Below are 13,733 nucleotides of genomic sequence, written 5' to 3'. Positions count from 1 at the left end.
GGACAATAAGCCTGGAATGATCAGTTGCTGGACCAACCTCCTGGGTGGAAGGATTGTAAAGAGCAGGAGCAGAAAACAAATGAGAAATAAGTTTCTTTGGTTGTGTATGTAACGGCATCCCATTGTAACGTGAAATAATCTATAAATGGTACTAAAACAGACACTATGATTCATTGACAGAGTCCCATCATTCCTCCTGACCATTTTGAAGCTAGACTAATTGTCACTGTCCTGTTGAACTTTCCGAGATCATCTCAAATTCCACACATTCAAAGTGCTCCTGCTAGAATTCTCATCTCTTATGAAGTATTTTTCTCTTTATAATAAGCAAACTTTTATTGGTGGACTGGATTTAATTCTAGGCAAAGTATTCTAATGTATTGAATCATTAGTCCTTTCTTATAAAGATAATTACAGTGGTTTTGATAATACTGATACGCTACCATTTCAAAATAAGCAATTGTGACTACATAGTATTTTCCCTCCATCTTCCTTTTCTTTATCACTTATGCACATTTGTTGAGTGATGTGACTCTCCATGCTCACACTAACCAGCCACAGTGGGTCAGTTCACGAGGAGGGAGGCACAGGTTGAGCACTGAGGCTCTATAGCAACTCTACAAGAGAGTTGCAAGAAGGGTGGTGGAAAGTAGGCTAATGACTAAGTGGGACTTTACAATCTTATTGGTTATTGTGTAGCTTAGATTTGATCATTTGAAGGGCTCAAGGTGATAAAGTTATCAAATAGATGAAAACAAGTCCCTGATTATTATCTGGTTGGGCCAGGTACTTAGCAGTGACCCAGCACTGGCAAAGATTGTCAGGCTTGTCCTACTGATGCCTCGTAATCTGAGAATCTGTGAGCTTGGCAGAAACATGAGGACTTCTGTTGCTTTTGACACAAACAGCTATGTCTAAGTATCTCGTAAAATGCCCCTAATGGTAGCCTGGGTTATGTGACCCTCAGGCTTCCTAATATATAAGATCAGTGTTTAGGAGCCCTCTAGGCAAATGTCTATACATGGATGATGGAAATCCTTTGCGTGGCCACTAATGAACCATGTCTGTGAGCTAAGTGAGAGGGAGTTATTCAGAGTATCAGCATATGGGCCTCATGCCTGTGTTCACATTTTGACTCTACCTCTTAGGAACTCGAGATCTTAGGTTATTAATCTGTGCCTCTCAGTCTGCATGTAAGAAGTGGGGAGAGTAAACATAACCAGAATTTTGTGATGAAGATTTTACGAGTGAATATATGCTACATGTGCAATATTAATGGTTTGGTTTTTGAGAAAGTTTGCAGTGGCCATTGTACAGGGTGAGTTGAACACATCTCTTGAGAAAGCAAACACTAACATCCCCACAGTCACACATTCACAATCACACCACATAGGCTCACTCGTAGGCACTCACTAACCCCTTTACGCACAAATCCGTGCCACCTAGAGGCAACACAGCTGCTTTCAGGACTTTAGAGCATGCCCCATAATGCTTCCCTTTGAAAATCATTTTTTTTAACCACACCCCCAATCCTCATTCCTCGCAGTAACTGGAACCACTATCCCTGAAGACAAACATACTAACAATACCCTGGTTATCTTATCTTCCATGTTTTCCCAGATGTCAGTAATTCTAGATATGTACCATTTCACTTATTCCTACAGCCACCTGCAATTAGAGAAAAACCTATGAGTATTACATCATGCTATACCCTGTTTGAATGGGACTTTTGTTTGCTTGATACCATTAGAAAAGCAGATAGGAAACAGTGGTGAAGGCAAAGCCCCATAAGAAAGTACAGCAGGACATATCTATTAAGGCACAAGCTTTTCCTAGAATATCTCTCAGGTCCATTTTGGCATGTGATTACAAATTCTTATTCCACGCAATAAAAATTGCAGCTGAGGAAAAGGACTTTTAACATAGTTTATAATCTACTCCTGCCATTTCTGGATACCCTGTTGAATCATGGATCAGTTGGAACATGCTCCCATGAAACACTCTGCATTCCTAAAAAACTGTATATACCATCTATAATGCATACTGTTAGGCATCCTTACCTGAAATCAGTTGCAAAAGATAGAATACAAAAAGCAGCACCTCTCCCTTAGACAAAGGATAGCATCCTCACCTTGGCATTGGGTGAGGCTTCCTCCTCCTCTCGGTCCTTGGAAGCACCACCTTCAGTTGTTCCTGGGGAGCTAGGAGGATACAGAGTAATTCTCAGTATATTGGTGTGTTACATGTAAATTTCTCAGGGAGGGTTCTAGTCTTGGACAAGATACTAAAGGGTGTAGAGTTTGTAGTGTAACAAGCCTAGTATGACCGGCTGTAGGGGCTATCTTCTGTACTGAAAGCAGGTTGGCCAGGAGTGTAGCAGGGAAGAAGCAGGAATCAAAATCCTTATTGGCAATCTATAACAACTGACCGTAGTCTATAAATAATACTAAAATATATTATTATTCATTGATAGTCCCAAAATGCCTCCTGATTATTCCATATTTAGCCTAAGTTGACAGTATCATGGGACATCTCCAGACAAATTCAACCTGCATGGATATACATATACTGACAAAGACTTTACTGTATGTTCTTAGGAATTTCCACTTGATTAGGAGCTACCTTTCAGTGGGCTACATTGAATCCTGGGCAAGTCATTCTATTGCATCTATTCACTAGTCCTTTGTTGTAAAGATAATTGTAGATTTGAATATCCTGAGATCATTTAATAATCATTACTTATTAATCATAGAATTTTCCTTCCAGTCTTCCTTTTCTATGCCACGTGTGTGTATTCATTGCATTGGTGGCTCTCCATCATTGCCCTTTCAACACTGTGACAGTCATTATGGAGGGACACATGGATTTAGTGTTGACTACCTCTAAGCCAGATCTCCAAGAGCATTTCAGCAAGGGTGTTGAACACCAGGTTCAGAATGTTTTGAATGCCAAGTGTCTTTGGGTTCTATTTTATCAAGGACTCATAGAACTTGAGCATCTATAGGGTCCATTATGGTGATGATATCAAATGCAGTAAATTGTCTTCCAATGTCTATCTGCTTTGAGCGAGCTGCTGAGCTGACACCTCAACCCTGGCAGGGTTGACCAAGTCATTATCACAACAGAGAATTTTGGGGCGATCAGAAGCATGTGGGCTTTCTGTGTGTTTTTGACACTAATAGCTATACCAAAGTCTGTGATAATCTGCACAACCTGCTGCCCTAGGCTGTGTGACTACTGAAGCTATCTTAAAATGGTGGGCAGTTTGGTTTCTCTGTAGACTCAGGTAATTCCAAGACATAGGGAGATGCTAGAACTCCATTGTCTGATGTCTAATGATCCAATGGCTAAATCATGCAATGTATTTGAGAAAGTTGACACTGGCAATTCTCTGCATAAGTGGGACATAACACCTCAGGGAATTGCACATGATAACCCTACAGTTACCTAAAGGGAACACAGCTTCTACTGGGGACTTTAGAAACAAGGACAGAATACCGTAACAAAAAACCTTTCATCATACCCCCAATCCTGTGAAACTCCCATGGCTGAGTATAGAGGGCAGGTCTGTAGCTCAGAGCATCAGAATTGGGGCCAAAATCTAGGTTCACATTTAGGCCCTTCCCCTTAGGAGCAGACAGCTGAGGCTGTTGTTCATTTCTGCAACTCAGTTTCTCCACCTGTGTTGTGGGGATAAAAAGCACACCCTAGGTGCAGCTGGATGAAGTAAATGTGCATAATCTGTTCAGTGGTGATAGGGTTTATTTGAGAAAGTTGAGAAAGTTGGCCCTAGCAATTTTCCTTTGTAAATGGTACATATCACCTGGTTAAATGCACGCAGACTCAAAATCAGACCCCAGAGACTCACACGTGAACTCCCATTAGCCCCTGTGCACTAAAACGTCTACCACCTAAAGAGAACACAGCTGCTACTTGGAACTGTAGAAACAAGGACAGAACACCCTAATGGAAGCCTTTCATCACACCCCAACCCTCATTTCCCAGTGAAACTAGGATCAGGCTGGGTCCACAGCCTAAAGCTTGGAGGAAACCCCCTATTTTATTTTGACTTTTCCCACAACAGTTGCATGAACCAGAATAACTACCATTTTTGTTGTTTCTTGAGTTCACCTGCAATTGCAGAAAGTAATGAGAATCATACTATGCTGTGTTGTTTTTTCTCAGATCTTTGTGATTTTATAAAAATGAATGGGACACAGTGATAAAATCAAAGACCCCATGAATACATATGGTGGGCTCCTGTGGGAAAGGCTCACACTTTAACTGGGGGCTTTCTCTCTCAAATCCAGTTTGGCAGGAATTACAAAAGTCTTGATCCAAGCAAGAAAAGTGGTGCTGAGACAAAAGGCTCCAGCTATATGGGTTATGACCTGGTGTTGCCATTTTTAATGCCTTCTTATCAGTGGTCTATTAGTAGAAATCCCTCTGCAAATATTCCTTCCCCCAAACAGCACCCATTATCTGTAATGTACATCATCATATATTAAGATCTATGCTTAGTCGAAAAAGAATAAATCTGAGAAAGGAACATTTCTATCTTAAACGAAAACGTGACTACCTCGGCATTAGATGGGGCCTCCTCATCCGCCCTGTCACTAGGAGCCTCCTTCACCATGTCTTCCAGGAGCTCTAGTGGGATGTAGAATAACAATTAATACACTGGGGGAGCAGCTCATGCATTATTCAGGGACATTTGCTTTATTAGGACAACAGGCTCCAATGTATGGAGCTGACTGGTTAGTGAGCGTAGACTTGCACTATTTGGCCTTCCTTGGCAGAAGAAAGACTAAGGTGAGGAATAGGAAAGCAAACAAAAACAGAGTCCTTGGCTTTGTAGCTAAAGGCAGTCTAAATTAATGTGAAATAGTTCATCTATAAATGATAGAAATTTATAGCCTATGATTCAACACTTCTGCCCATTTTGAAGCCCATGTTATTTTCTGTTTTTAATTAGCAACCGTTTTAGTAGATGTGAAAAGGTATCATTGTGGTTTCCTTTTTTTTTTTTTAAGGATTATTTTTTATTTATTCCTCTCCACATCCCCTCCCCCCTCCCCACTGTCTACTCTCTGTGTCCATTCACTTTGTGTTCTCCTGTGTCCGCTCGCATTCTTGTCAGCAGCACTGGGATCTGTGTCTTTTTGTTGCATCATCTTGCTGTGTCAGCTCTGTGTGTGTGTGGTTCCACTCCTGGGCAGGCTGTGCTTTTTTCGCATGGTGCAGCTCTCCTCTTGGGGTGCACACCTTGTGCTTGGGGTTCCCCTATGTGGGGGACAACCCTGCGTGGCGCAGCGCTCCTTGAGCGTGTCGGCACTCTGTGTGGGCCAACTCACCACACAGGTCAGGAGGCCCTGAGTTTGAACCCTGAACATCCTATATAGTAGGCAGAGGCTCTATCAGTTGAGCCAAATCCTCTTTCCTCATTGTGGTTTCAATTTGCATTTTCCTAAAGGCTAAGAGTGTTCAGCATCTTTTCAAGGTCCTTCTGGCCCTATGTATATCTTCTTTGGAGAGTCATCTTTTCAAGTCTTTCTCTGATTGTTTGGCAGTTTTTGATGTTGATTTCATCTCTACATTTAACTGCTCTGTTGACATAGGTTGCTTGTGAGTTTCTAGGAATGTTTTATCTAGGTGTCTACATTGTTGGCATACAGTTGTTCGTAGTTGTTAAGATATGTAACAGTTTAAAGTTTTTTGTGAATCCCAGAAGATCAAGTACTTAAACTAATACATGCCTGTGAGTGTGTGATCTTTTGATTGGACTTTATCAGTGAGGGGTGACACAGACTGGGCCTCCACCCTCTTGCTGGTGTCTATTATACTATATACTGAGGAGTGACTCAAAACACAAAGACAGGTGTCATTTTTAAGCTGCCATGTGAGACAGACCTGAGGATCTCTAGCTGCCATAGCTGAAGAAATGTGATACCCAACAGGCTAAGCACAGAATGTAGCTCCAAGATGAAGAGACTAGCCCTGCCATATGCTTCATTGCCCATAGCTAGCTCAAGGGGAATGCAGCCTGGAGGAGACAGCACACACAGGCCACCAGTTTGCCTTGCCATGTGGCAGGGCTACAGGTTCTGCTAGCAGCCAATCTTTGATGAGAGAGCATCTCTGATGGTGCCTCAGTCTGGACATTTGTGTGGCCTCAGAACTGTATTACCCTAAAAAATTCCCTTTATAAAAAGCCAATGCATTTTTGGTATACTGCATTGGCTACCTTTGACAAAGAAGAACAAGATCTTTTTTACTCCTGTGGGATCAGTAGTAATGTTCCCTGCTCATTTCTGAAGTTATTTGTTTGCATCCTCTCCCTTTCTTCCTTTGTCTGTCTAGCTAAAGGTTTGTCAACTTTATTGATCTTTCCAAAGAACCAACATCTGGTTTTCTCAATACTTCTCTACTGTTTTTGCTTTTTATTCTCTATCTCATTATTTATTATCTCATGTTTGTAATTTCTTTCTGCTAGTTTTGGATTTAGTCTGCTGTTCTTCTGCTAGTTCCTCTTGGTGTGCAGTTAGGTCTTTGATTTTTCCTCTGTCTTCTTTTGTAATATAATCATTTAGGGGCATAAATTTCCCTCTCAGTACTGCCTTTGCTGCATCCCAAAAGTTTGGTTGTAGTGTATTTGTTTTCATTCATCTCAAAATATTTCCTAATTGCTTTTCTGCAAATTTTTTGACTTGTTGGTTTGCCAGATGAGCCGTGGCATATTAGGACCCTCCCTTTAAAAAACGTTCCTGCCACAAAGTTACTGGGGGTGAGAATCAAAGCCCCCGAGGATATTCCTGGGCCACAAGAGGGCCCAAATGCTGACCCAACCTCCTGATACTACATTACAAACCCTGACCTAAATGACAGTGTTATTTCCCTTACATGAAGTCCACTGATGGTCTAGATAAACTCCAAACTTGTGGCCTTCCTTCCCTGCATCATCAGTGTTTCTCTTTCCTGCTGTGAGACCTTCTGGGAGTCAAGTGACTATCTTGAATGACTAGTGGTCTGTATAGCTCACAAGCCGTCTCTAAACGGCAGGCATTCCAGACCAACTACCATGTAACAGATCATCAAAGGATTAGATTCACCTTCTATTGACCAACCCTAGATGACCAGTTGATGATCATCCACTGCAAAAGTCACCTGCTGCATTGGGGATTGTTGGTTTTATGTAAAAAGTCTGCAGGCCCCAATTATCTCCCTGACTACCATCTGCACACCTTCCTGAGGAGTCTAGACTGAGAGTGGGTAGTGAGTACACAAGCACTGAGTATGTATCTTCCCTGCTTGGGCCCTTTCTCACCAAATCGAGTTGATTCAGGAAGCTATTGCTCTGAAATCTGGCAGTTCAAATCAATTTTACTGATCACAAGAGATATTAAATGCCTTTCCACACCCTTTTTCAGTTCAGGAACTCACTACAGATCCTATGACTTATTGTACACTGAATAAAGAGACTCTATGGATTATTTGTTCTTTCATAGTCCTCTACATCCTGTTGATAACTCCAGCCTGCTTGCAGCCTGATCCCTAAACCCCAAGGGAGACAGCCAGTCCTTTTCCTAGATAGATTTTGTCCTTCCCTGAGAGTCCCAACAAGACATATGGGGGAATTTTGCCCTTCTGTGAAGTGGGAGAATTACATGCCCATACTCAGTGAACACATATTTCCCTCAAGGAATCCCTCCAATAATTATATACCTAGGTCAGCCAGATCACAACCAAAGACCACACCATGTGATACGTTTTAAACCATCACAGTCTCACAAAAGAGAAACGCTTCACCCATTATTAGCAGAGAGGACAGAAGCAGAGAACAGACAGTGAGTGCAATCCTGAATAGAAGGGAACAGAGCAAGGACTCATGCAATAATTTGTCTACGGAAGGGCCAGTTCCATTCACAAATCACACAATAATGAAAAGGACATTGAACTCCCATTCTGGGCAGTTCTGCTACATTCTCTAATAGAACAGCAAGAATCCCAGAGTGCTGCAGTGCCTATTGAAGAAAGGCAGAATGTTAAGCCAGACCCTTGATATCGATGACTGTACTTATGAGCCTTTCCTTGTGAAATTGAAACTTATCCTAGTATTATATATTGCCTAAGTGTTACCTCCTGAAAGCCTCCTTATTGCTTAACTGTGTCTTCTCCCTAAGCCAAACTCAGGATATAAATACACTACCTCTCCCTCTCCATGGGACATGACTCACAGGGATGAGCCTCCCTGGCACCAGGGGATTGTTACCAAGCACCAACTAGCAATGCATCTAGAAAAACAGCTTGACCAAAAGGGGGAAATATTAAATACAAATGAGTTTTTATACTAAGAAATTTCAAAGTGAGTTGGGAGGCCATTCCTGAGGTTATGTTTTTGCAAGTATTACCAGGATCTCTTTGACTGCCACAGTAAACAGTGCCTCAAATAGTGGGGCTTCTGGGGGCTCTGGAGACATCTAGACACTATAAGGAGGGCAGACAGCTCAGGAATTCCATTCCCTGCCTTATTTTGGTATATATGCTCCCCAATGTAATATAGTTATACTCATTCATTGGGTTGTCTACACATGGCTATCCCGCCCCTTTTATTTGATCCTCTAATTAACACTATACTTGTTAAATATATGTCCCAGAGACTTAAATCATTGGCCCATCCATGGGCCATTTGAACCCTGAATTTCAGCAGAGTTCCTACGCCTACACTCCAGTTCTTTGGATGAGCGCAGGACAACTAACAGGGAGATGATGATTGAGAACACCCATTACAAGTAGCAGAGAGTGCCTGCAATTGCAAGCAAGATAGTTCCATCCATCTGCCCTATGGGATCTAAGCTACCTCTCAGTTAGAAGTAGAGTGGGCATCGCCATTCCCAAATCCTCATTATTGGGGCATGAACAATGGACTAATGTAGATGTTATTATTAGTTTTCCAATTTTTATTTTTATTTTTTTAATTATCTTTTTTAAAGTTAATAGATCACATAAAAAGTTACCTTAAAAAACATAAGAGGTTCCCATATGCCCCACTCCCCATCCCTCAGCCCCATTAATTTTTTAATAGTGGTTTTTTGTTTTTAAAATGTGTATATTTTGGGGGCATCGCCATCCCCAAATCCTCAAGATTGGGGCATGAACAATGGACTAAAGTAGACATTATTAAAGTAGACATAATAGACTTACTATTACTCTAGTACTGGAAGAACTCCTATCATTGATACAAAGGCAGTGACCACAAGAGGTACTGAGGGATGGGAGAGCAATGAATAAGAGTAATGTGAGGGCATTTTCAGGACATTGGAGTTGTCTTGCATGACATTGCAATGACAGATACAGGCCATTGGATATTTTGTCATAATCTACAAAATTGTGCAGGGCAGAATGTAGACTATATCATAAAATGTAATCCATGGTCAATAGCTGTGCTTCAACATGGGTTTGTCAATTTTAACAAATGTAACACAGTAATGAAGGATGTTGATAATGTGTGAAAGTGTCAGAGGGATAGGGAGTGGGGCATATGAGAATCCCTTGGATGTACCATTTTTATATTCTAAAGCTTCTTTAAATAAATAAATAAATAAATAAATAATTTTTTTTAATGGAAAAACAAAAAATACCCATAGATGCACTCTCACCATTCCTGCTATCCCCATACTAGTTCAAGCAAAGGCAATTTGAGAATAACTGTGGGAGAAAAGGAAGAAGGAAGATGATAAACAGTCATTAGGATGTTACAAAGCTTCTGCTTAAAGAATAACCCCAAGCAGAGTGAAATAATAAAATATGTATCTGGAATTTCAGATCATGGATTATCGGGGAAGTATTTCACACTATGTACAAATTTTAAGGGTTGGTTAGTTATAAAGGAACAGAATGTCGACAGCAAAAATAGTGGATTTGGGGAGTCCCGGAGTCAAGCCATCCACAAAAGCAACAAAGAAAATGACAAAAATAGTAGAATAAAATTGTTATGAATTCTGGAATCTAACCAAAATCATACACCAAGAAGGGGAACTTTGAATCAGGTGAGGGAAAGAGAAAAAAAAAATAAAGCAGGTGAAACGTGTCAGAGAGGTTTGGGTTATTTTCCTTTACCCTGGTCCCATTCTGCTCACCACCTTGGTATGGCTTTGAAGACAACAGCCTGAATTTCTGTTACAATAACCGATACCAGAGGGAGCAGAAAGGACCTTTTTCAGAGAGGCTTCTGGTTGACTGTTTTACTTGGATGGCAAATCCATGGAGGTCCGTCTCCAAGGACCTGCATATATTTCACCTAAGGGAACTCTGGGTGCTCAGGTGGTTACCCGAGAGGTATTCACCCAAAACATTTAAGACAAATAGACTAGTTGATGCCACATGGCTCACAGGAATACACTGGGGCAGCAAAACACTAAGACGAATGTTTTGGAGGAAGGCTGAGGAATGAGGTGCTTTGGCTAATAAGATCCTTGAAAAGCTGCAATATATTCCTGGTTATGTACAATCTATGTATATAGAAGGACTGGGTACATGTATAAAAAGGACCCGAGAACAACCTAAGCACTCATTTCTGGTTTACTATTAAGATTTGTACCAACAGGACATGTGGAGTTGTGGAGTCATAAACTGAGTGTTGAAGCCATGTTGCAGTGTATACATACCACATATCTGCAAGGACTTTTAAATTTATTGTTGATTTTAGGCATATGTGGAAATTTCTGTCCATTCACTGTCTGGCCAGTAAGCTACCGGGACAAGAGATTTTAGTGACTATCCATGACAAATTGTACTGACTTCACACAATTAGTGCTAAGAAGTGACCAAACGAAGAAAAACAACAAGCAGTCACAACAAACCCTGGATGCAGGAAAATCTGATTTTCAGACTGGCCACCTTAAAATAGTCAAAAGATCCAGTTTTATGGGCATGGAGTGTACCAAGAACGAATGTCCCACACACAAGAGAAAAGACAATTAATAGAAAATATCCTTCAGTTATAAAACAGAGTTATACATTACAGATTTTTAATATGCTCAATGATAAAAGGAGAATATGAGGATGGTGTCTCAGTAAGCAGAAAATATCAGTAAAGAGGCAAAAATGTAAAATTAACTGAAATAGAAATTCTGGGGCTGAAAAGTTCAGTCACCGGTATGAGAACTTCTCTAGAGGTTGTCAACATTCGTCTCCCTGACTGAAGACCTGAGCCACTCTTTGAGCAGCCTGGTATGTACAACTTCCCCAAATCCTTCTTCAACTAAATTGTGTCCATTCTGTAAGATGTGTCAATGAGACTTTCTCTTTTTCATGTGAATTTTACTGGTCACTATGTTGAGTAAATTGTCATACCCTTGTTCATGCTTAACTCAATGTAGATCCTATGATTTAGGGTATATAGAGCAGGGGACATGGTGAGTTATTTATTCTTCCAGAGGGCACTCTTTCCTTCTGAGAACCCAAGACTGCACCCAGCCTAAATGAAAATTCCCCAAAGGAAGGACACAGTACTGTTCTCAGAGATATTTTACATCTTTGCCTCTGAGTTACCATGAGAATTTCAGGAAAATGATGGCAGCCATTAAGAGGGAGAATTAGAACCCCTTTTTCTGTGAACCCCAATATTCCTCAGAGTATCCCAGAAATTCCTACATATCTAAAGCAACCAGATCCATAACAAAGCCCTCCTCCTGTTCTATAAATTAATCAATCCCAATCTCACCATAGAGAAAGTTGTTTGTTTTGCATCATCTAGCCACTTGCTGATGCCATATAAATTGGAGCATCTGTTTTTCCATTTCTGTAAAAAAGAAAAAAAAAAAGTCAGTTGGGATGTTTATAACTATAATACTGAACCTGTAGTTCCCTGTGGGTAGTATTGGTATTAGAACAATATTTAGTCTTACCATCCATGAACAATGGATGTCTTGCCATTTGTTTAAGTCTTCTTCAGTTTCATTCAGGTATGACTGCTCTTGTTCAAGTGCTTTACACTTTCAATAAATTCATTCCTAAATATTTTATTCATTAGAGGGTAACTGAATGGATTTTTTTTTAAATCCATCTTAGACTTTTTTTTTTACCATACTATATAAACAGAACTGACATTTGTGTGTATTATCTCATACAATGCAAGTTTGCTTAATGTCTGTATTTGTTCCAGTAGTATTTTTGTGGGTTCTTTGGGAATATCTATTAAAAGATCATGTCATCCGTGTATCAGAATAGCTTCCTTCTTCAGTTCCGTTTTTCTTGCCCAATTCCTCTGGCTAGAACTTCCGGCATAATGCTGCATAGCAGTGATGAAAGTGAGCAAATTTATCTTGTTGTCATGGCAAAAACTTTCAGTATTTCACAATTGAATATAATGTTTGCAGTGGATCATATAGACACAGCTGTGAAGAGAATGGAATGACTTCCACAAATGACCCTCCACTCAGTGAGCCGCAGAAAGTCCCCAGTTTATAGGAAGGCTGTGCGCGCACTTCAGAAATCCTGGAATGTGAGTTAATTGTAGGAGACCTACATTTTTATGGTTTTGAAGAACGTAATTCTTAATAATGTAAAAGTGTCCCACTTTCATAATAAGATCATGGTAGAATATGTCTGAAATGTCTTTTATGTATTCTTAAATTTTAAAATTCAGTAAACCATATCAAGCAAAGTTTTTCTTTCTAGAAGTTATTTATAAAACATTACTTTTAATGAAGGAGAGACAAGGATTAAGGACATCCTTGGAGACCATGGGAAATAGAACTATTACATTGGGGGATGCTGATGTATGTGTCTGATGATAAGCATATACCATATGGTGGTAATATTGCAGACCTGATATGAATGACAGTGAACCTATGTCATTGTGACTCTAAAGCAGCAGCATTTTAAAAAAAAATTCACTGAATATGAACTGCCACTGCTAACACCAAATATGTATGAATATTGATTTAAAACTGGGGAGGAAATTAATAATTCTGAATTCAAATGACTGAAATATGGAGTATAAAAACAAAGAAATTTCCATGTAAAATAAATATAAGTAGCTAAAATATAAATGATTATAGAAATAAAACAGATAAATAGGCAAATATAATTCAGAAATGAAATACAACGCAAGATATCTAATGGAAAATCCCTTACAGATAATTAATTTTCAACCTATATGGGCATTTATAGAAAATGACTAGATTTTGGCAACGTCAGGTAAAAGATGTTTCACTTCAAGTAAAGAGTATATATGAAAAGGAATATTCACTAGTCAGATGAAGAAAGAAAATGATAGGTGCAATAGAGGTGATGAGAGTAAAGTCCCATGGTTAAGAGAGGTAGAATTGAAGCATCTGGAAGTACCAGGAAGAAAGATGTTGTACTTTAAAAAATTTCATTAAAAAAATCTAGGAAGACACACTTATCTCTGTTCCTGGGAAAGCTAATTTGAATTGCACTTCTATAATTTTTTCTAATTATATGAATACGAAGGAAAAAATCACATTATTTTCATGTAACAAAGTAATTTAGGGAGAAACGGAATACAGAGTAGCCACAACAAATGCATGAAAGGCCTTCTTCATTATGTACATTATGTCCTGAAAAATGCTTTCTCAAAAGTAAATAAAAGGCATTTAGAAAATGAGATAATACATAAGATGTCATAAATTAAAAATAGAAAATCAAACAACGATTGGGATGACATCAGAAAATAAGAAAAATATCAGTTCAAAATTGAATTGTAATGC

At 39.6% G+C, this 13,733-nt stretch overlaps 1 protein-coding gene across 1 annotated transcript in view; it reads left to right on the top strand.

Annotated features, from left to right (window-relative positions):
• The window catches only part of LOC131273836 (uncharacterized), a 100,832-nt gene that overhangs the window by 15,896 nt on the left and 71,203 nt on the right, over window positions 1-13,733 (top strand). The window lies entirely within an intron of this gene.

Source organism: Dasypus novemcinctus, chromosome 17, assembly GCF_030445035.2.
Source record: "Dasypus novemcinctus isolate mDasNov1 chromosome 17, mDasNov1.1.hap2, whole genome shotgun sequence".
Lineage (NCBI taxonomy): Eukaryota > Metazoa > Chordata > Mammalia > Cingulata > Dasypodidae > Dasypus > Dasypus novemcinctus.
Note: the sequence above shows the minus strand (reverse complement) of the source record. Positions and strands in the feature narration are given on the sequence as shown.